We start from the raw sequence: 6064 nt of genomic DNA on the forward strand, positions 1-6064 counted from the left end.
ACGGATGATGTCACGGCGGTTTACAAGATCAAAAATGAAGACAAGAGAGAAGATTTTTTCTTAAGTGTGGAAGATTGACATGAACAAGTTCAAACCAATCTGGGGCCTAATGTTGGGGATATTACTACTCGAGGTAAACCGGCCTTATGTAGCCGGGTTGACTCCTTGAAGATTAGAAGCCCATGAAGACGTAAAGATGCTAGCGCTTTGCGGAGGGCCCAAAGGCGAGTTACAGTATGTAAATGTAAACCGGCCTAGTCATGTAACTTGTATAGTAAGATAGAAAGAGAGAGGCCGAACCGGATACATTTATAAACCGGCTTCAGGACTCTGTAGCCCGGCGGGCGTCAACGTATGTATATAAAGGGACGACCCGGCCGCGGTTTAGGGACAGACAACAACAACTCGAAAGCCAGACAAAGCGGATTCGCTCCCTGGCCTTCGAAACCCTAGCAATACCAATCACAACTAGACGTAGGCTTTTACCTTCATCAAAGGGGCCGAACTAGTATAAACTCCCGTGTCCCCTTGTCCGGTTTAACCCCTTTAAGCTAACCCATTGCGATGGCTCCACAACTAAGTCCTTCCATGAGGACATCTACCGTGACAACCCCACGACAAGTAGTATACTTTGTAGTACTAGTAGGAGTACTTTTTACCTTGGAGGACGCGTATAGCTAGCTAGGCCCTTGAAGACTTGAACCCACTAGCTGCCACCATTTTTGTTTTTCCATGTCTTACTATCTCATCCATGTTGCCAAGAGTGGCTATATATAATAAGCTGGTTATTTTACTTCCTCTATACTGGAGTAGTACTAGTTGCTGCAAAGTATTACTGACTACCACATTTGAGCACAACATTATTATGCATGGACCTTGACTATGTACATCACCATGTGTCCAGATCTGGGATGCCACGTGTACCAGATGAATGGCGCCGAGTTCGACCCCCGTGATGCTATGTGGGAGCCGAGGAACACTCTTGAAGAGTACTCGCTTTTCATCGGGGACAGCTACCCCATTGTGAAGCGGATGCCACCTTCCGTGCACGACACGGAAGGCCTGCCATTCATGAAGCATGGTTGTGTCTTTAGTGCGCACCGCCGGATGAACGACATGCTGGGACACGCTATCCCTGATTTATACCGCTTCAGCTTGGATGAGTCTCCATCGTGTGGAACCGGACTAGAAAGCTGCGACAATGATTCCCGTTGCCCACCGCTATGGATCGTGCCATCCATGAAGAACACCTGGGATTGGAACCTGGAGGAGGACATGTAGCCCATCTATAACGTGTAAGTGGAGTACGGTTATTGTGAACGGTAGCGCTCTGAATATATGTAGACTAGTCGTGCACAAATTTATCACATGAGTTGGACATGAACTTGTGTGGCATACTGGCATTTGTCCTTCAGAATTTATTACTGGTAAATGTGTTACGTGGACGTGCAACTTGTGTGGTTGTTGCACGGGCTCCAACATGCTCGTTAAGAAAAAAGGTGGCACAACTTTGGATATACGTGACGTGGCGCATCATACAGTAGCATCGTTCGCTATAGTTGTACTAGTACACTCCTACTAGGATGCCAACTCCTATAAAACCTTGCGCTTGGCTCTTTGCCTCTTCGGAGGTTCAACAGTTCGTACTCGTGTGAACCTTGCACTTGGCTCTTCGCCTCTTCGGAAGGTCCAACAATGATGATACTACAGTACAATATGCTTCTGGCAATCTGACATCGATTGAACTGTTGCACGTCCACCGCGAGGGCGAGGGCGAGGGAGAGGGAGAGGGCGCTGTAGTCAAAACCCTCTCCTCGTCCTGTGAACAACCGCGCGCGTGGGCGAGGGAGAGGCGTAGTAAGCAAGCTTCTCCTCGTTCGGCGAGTTGACGGGACACATCAAAGCAGTACTAGTACTACTAGTAGTAGTCCATACTACGTCCTTTCCGATTAATATGGCTTAATTTGAAACGAGAAAAATACACTAGCGGTCAACGTATGTAACAGTACGCTCTTTACGGTCACTATATATAGTTTTGCGGCGATTATGCAATCACTAGCTCATCGTAGAGCACCGTATTGCACCCTACTGACCGGCCACATAGTCGACGTGGCACTTTGTTGACTGGTTAAATTGTCACTTGGTTTCTGGGTCCCACCTATCAGTTGGCAGAGCAAAGAAATCAGTTAAACAAAACTTTACGCAGGCGTGACACGAGTCCAACCCTTGCGCGCGAACCGCCCTGGCTATGTATGTGAGTGCATGCACGTGTCCTCCCTCGGTCTTCCAACAAAGAGTGTACTACATGATGTACATCTACACTTCCAATGCATTTAGCCTTTAATCTAAATCGATATTGATTGACTAATGCACCAACTTGTGCTGTAGGTATAGGCTACATGTCTATCCTTAATTACAGCATGCAACGGCCTTCATTTAATCTTCTTATCTCAATGGTCGCATCCACACATAAGTCTGCTACTTTTGGGGGTTAATTATGCCCTGGTTAATGTGTAAATCTCTAAATGTACAGTCTTTCACGGCCGTAGGGAGTAGGTTGAGCACTTGAGCGTGAGCGTGTGTGTTGCGTCGTGTGCTGTGTGCCACATGGGTGCGTGAGTGTTGCATGCGTCCATGTGTACGTGTGAGTGTTGCATGTTGCATGCATGCATGCATGGGGCTTACTCCCTCCCATTGACATGTTCATATTTCAAGCTTCATTTGTTCCCTCCATATGGTGATACTCCCTCTGTACCCAAATAGTACGGAGTAAAAGCCTCCCTCTGTTCCCAAATACGGAGTATTTGTCTTTCTACAGATTTCAACAAGTGACTAGGTACGGAGCAAAATGAGTGAAGTAAGCGTAGAGGCATAGGGATATTGTAGAAAGGAAGTCCTCGCGATCCATTTATTCCCCATCTCGGTCAGAGAGAACTATTCAACTAGTCTCTTCTTCTTCCTCCTCTCTTCTTCTTCCTTCTCTCTTCCCCATCGTCGGCCGCACACCATTTACCCCTGCTCACTGCTCGCCCGCCTGCGCCATCTTCCTTGGTAGCTCACGCATACCATATCCCCCCGCTCACTGCTCGGCCACACGAGGAGAAGCTTCTTCGCTCGCCCGCTAGAATCCACTTCCCCACTGGCTCGCAGGCACCGAAAACCCCAATGGCAGAACCGACTAACACGCAGAGCCGCGATTGGAATTCCCTCCCCGATGTTCTCTTGGAGCAGATCTGTAGTCATATGGACCTACTCAGCACCGTTCGTCTGGTCGCATGCTCGGTGTCTTTGTACCGTCTACTCGTCTGCAATCGGCCGGCTCTTTTCAAGACACCCTGCTTGCTGATGCCCGATCCTCGCAGGTGGACCAGACACCGACTTGACGATCCTACGACCACTACTGGGCGGGCATGAAGGCCAACTGGATTGTCCTCGTCCACCACACCGGTAGTCCGTGGCATCTCATGGATATCTACACCCAGTGAGAGATCACCCATCCATCGTTGGATACCGCCGCCATCGAGCCTCGCGGCCCGTCGGACACTCCTGCCTACTACGCACGAGACGCGTCAAGCTTTTGGCTCGACCTCTGTTTGCAGAAAGTTGTAATCTGTGAAGTGCCCACACCATCAGAAGACTACATGGATTACAAGCTCATTGCCTTGTTCAACAAGGGAATAGACTATCTGGAATCCGGTCGCCATACATGGTTATGGCTCATCATCAATCCTATTCAAGAAACATTTATGTCTGATGCTATAGTGCACGATGGCATTGTTTACGCGGTCGACGCACAGATTGGCTACCCATATTGGTGGAATCTATCGTCGTGTAATTGTTCTATCTCATCTCATCTTTACCTTATGAATACGACTGCCTGTTCATTTGTTACAAATTTAGAATGCATAGCATGTCTATAACCACATCATTGCTATATGTTCCTCTCATTCCCTAGATTTTTATGACCACACATGTTATTCTTAGAGTTGATATGAGAACAATTGGCATCTAATGATTGCTAGAATACATATTATGAGCATAACATCATGATTGCTATATGTTACTCTCATTTACAAGATTTTTATAACAATGCATGTTATTTCTTAGAGTTGATATGAGAACAGTAGTAGTAAGTGCTATGGTAGAATATGAGTAGGCGCTGTCATAGTTGTTTTCCTCTCATTGTTACATGATGTTTGAACCATGACATATTGCTAGAATATGAAAGCCATTGGCTAATTTTTTTTAACTTGGGGTATGATTATGACCACGGCATTGCAATTCTCTGTCCATGATATGTGTCACTGTTATAATAATCTTAATTCCACACATACTCTGAACATAATTGTTTATTTTTGTCCTTTTGGTTCCAATTTGAATTGTTGCAGCAGACGCAAATGCGCTGGCCTTCATGATTCCAGGACCTGGAATCATACTAGCCTATGGGTGGTGGTTTATCGCTCGTTCAGCTGATGGCGGTCATTTGATGCTCATTCGCACGTACCAAATTGACCAAACCATTACATCAAACCACATGCAGTACAATGCGTGGGGCATTCGTGACATTGATGGCTATGGCTGCTTCGTGTTCGAGAAAGATCCCAGCTCCGTTGGGCCAGGAATATTCAACTGGAGGCGGGTTTACAGCCTCGGCAACCACTCCTTGTTCCTCAAGCTCAATTATCCGATCATCCAACCAATCATCGATCATATCACCGGCGATGATTATTGTGATATGCAACTTCCATTCATGAGGGGGGGATGTGTTTACGCATCATACCATGGGTTTCATGAATCACCATATCCAGAGATTTGTCGACACAGCTTGTTGCCAGATAATCTTCAGTGTGTGAAAGGCATCAAGCTTCCATGCGATGGATGGCTTTTGCAAAACCGACATGCGGCGATGTGGTTCATGCCAATAGGAAATATGCACAACTTGATTCGTGCTGATATCTAGACTGAGCCATGTATTCTACTGTTGTAGCACGACCCTCTTTTGTTGGATATTATGTACTATTGTTATTTTGAAGCACTCCTCTGGTTTGAAGGATAGATACCTTCCTGGGATCAAGTGCATCCTAACTCACCTGCGTAGGATGTACTGATAATGATGGTGGAGATGTTGTGCAGAAGCCATATATATATCAGTTAGGTTTCAAGTGCGTACTTGTTAGTTAAACCTATGTATAAATTGTGACACTAAATATGACTAGTAAGTAGTACAGTAGCAGTACTAGTATACGACGGTCAAATTATTCATCATGTCCACACATTGAATTGACGTGACAACACGCTGCGCATGAGGTGACACAAGAATCCCGGCGGCGTGTTCGGGTATTCTGGACTTCAGATTTGGAGTACCACTTATCTGTCGAAATCTTTCATCATTCACTTAAAACAGTCGATTGATCATACATTGAGTACCATATAACTGGAATTACTGATGCAAGTCGAAGAAGGATTGGCCCGTGCTGCTGGCTGGCGTCAAGTTCGATCGCATGGATCAGGAGCTGATCGAGCACCTTGAGGCCAAAGTGAGTGCTGACAGTGTGAGATTTCAGTCTCTCATCGATTTGTTCATACCAACCATTGACAGCGAGCACGGCATATGTTACACCCAACCTGAGAAACTTCCAGGTAAGACACCGATCGGCCGTATACTTGCACAAACATATTCCTTTGTTTATAGTTCTATTTTTCTTTTTAGACACAGACCTGGTGAAGCAATTACAATTTGACAGTTAATAAAAAGTGAAACAAGTGACTGCAACATGCCAAAAGATGGGACTCCACGGGATACTGTTCATCTCCACCGTCGACCTCCTCCAGCCTCCATGGGCTCCTGTTCATCCAACCTCCACGGGCTCCTGTTCATCCAGCCTCCACGGGCTCTTGTGCTACTCCACCGGCTACTGTTCAACCACCCCTCCACCATCTACTATTCATCCAGCCCTCCACACCACGGGGTCTTGTTCAACCACCCCTCCACGGGCACCCCTCCACCGTCTACTGTTCATCCAGCCCTCCACACCACGGGGTCCTGTTCATCCACCCCTCCACC

Source organism: Triticum aestivum, chromosome 1A (genome assembly GCF_018294505.1).
Source record: "Triticum aestivum cultivar Chinese Spring chromosome 1A, IWGSC CS RefSeq v2.1, whole genome shotgun sequence".
Classification (NCBI taxonomy): Eukaryota; Viridiplantae; Streptophyta; class Magnoliopsida; order Poales; family Poaceae; genus Triticum; species Triticum aestivum.